A 1,395-nucleotide genomic window follows, 5' to 3' on the forward strand; every position below is an offset into this window, starting at 1 on the left:
GCGGCGCTCTCGCCACTTATAGCTGGCTCGCTGCTCTGCCACCCCCCGGCTTCGTGCCGGTTGTCGGCGTCCTTCTCGCATTCGACGCAAGCGTGCCAAACACGGTTTAGTCAGCTGGGAAGACGGAAGAAAATTTTTCAACAGTGGCGGGTGGGTTGGACCGTTGCTTTTCCCACTCTCGGCCGTCGCTGCTGTCCGTACACTAAGAGCCGCTCCATAAATTACGTTCGCTTCGGTTCTCAGGTGGGAAACAAGATCGGGGAAAATGGAGGGGGGGGGGGGGGGGGGGACCTACTCGAGTGTATCGTTTTTGCTTTTTCAAACTAATCGGAGAACGTCTCGGAGGCGCTTGCTTTCTTTCAACCTTTCTTTCCTCTTCTTCGCGAATTTTTTTTTTTTTTTTTTTCTGGGTGGGTGGGGGGGGGGGGGGGGGGGGGATTCGGCGAGAGTCAGGGTGGTGGTGAAGATGTAGAAACAGTCGATGATGGATGGCTCGGAATGCCGGATTTTGACAACGCGAAGTCTGTTGAACAGAATTTTTTAACGTATGACGTCGAAACACGTGGAACAGTCAAAATAGAGAAAAACAAAATTTTGACGATTCTGTGACTGATTTTTTATCACTTTTTATAGGTATTTGCAATACGTTATATAGTTCTATGCACGTATAGCGATGATAGAAGGTTTCGGCGCGTGGAAAGATAATTCGAAAAGTCTCGGATCGATGAATTAAAATTCGGAAAATTAGCCCGAACTTTCGCGTCTTTGAAAATCGACTTTTTTAGTCTTACGTGTGATATACATGTATGTATACACGCAACGAACTAGGAGAGGAATCGAAATACAGCTTTTATTGAAAATATGAAAACTTGAGAAAGAAAGGAATTACGAAGAGGCTGTACAGCGAAATTCACTTGGCTTTACGACGGGCTGCCGGAGCGAATAGAAGGGATGAAAAAAATTCTGAAAAATAACCTCACGTAATTTACAGACGACCTCCAGGGCTTAAGAAACCATCTATCTTGCGATACACAGTCAGGTACATGTAGTAACGTTATTCAGTAATTTTTCGTTCCCACATTTTGAAGCGTGAGAAAAAAATGTCTGTATGCTAAAAATTTTCAGATTATCCCGAGCGTTTAGGTACACGTAGATTCGCGCTTTCTTTTTCACGGCTCTACATTCTATACTTCTTCTTTGATGTTCTAAACTAATTTATCATATCAAAAGCAATTGTTATACTTACGTGGACGTTGACTGTCGATTTTCTTCAATTTTACACAACGTTTGTACCACGATAGCCGTTTCATTTATATTCAAACATGTGTTTCAAGCATCTGACTACCCCGTCGTTTCGCTTTTTCAATTATTCCGAATTACATTATACGAATAATA

The sequence above is a fragment of the Neodiprion pinetum genome, chromosome 2, assembly GCF_021155775.2.
Source record: "Neodiprion pinetum isolate iyNeoPine1 chromosome 2, iyNeoPine1.2, whole genome shotgun sequence".
NCBI lineage: Eukaryota > Metazoa > Arthropoda > Insecta > Hymenoptera > Diprionidae > Neodiprion > Neodiprion pinetum.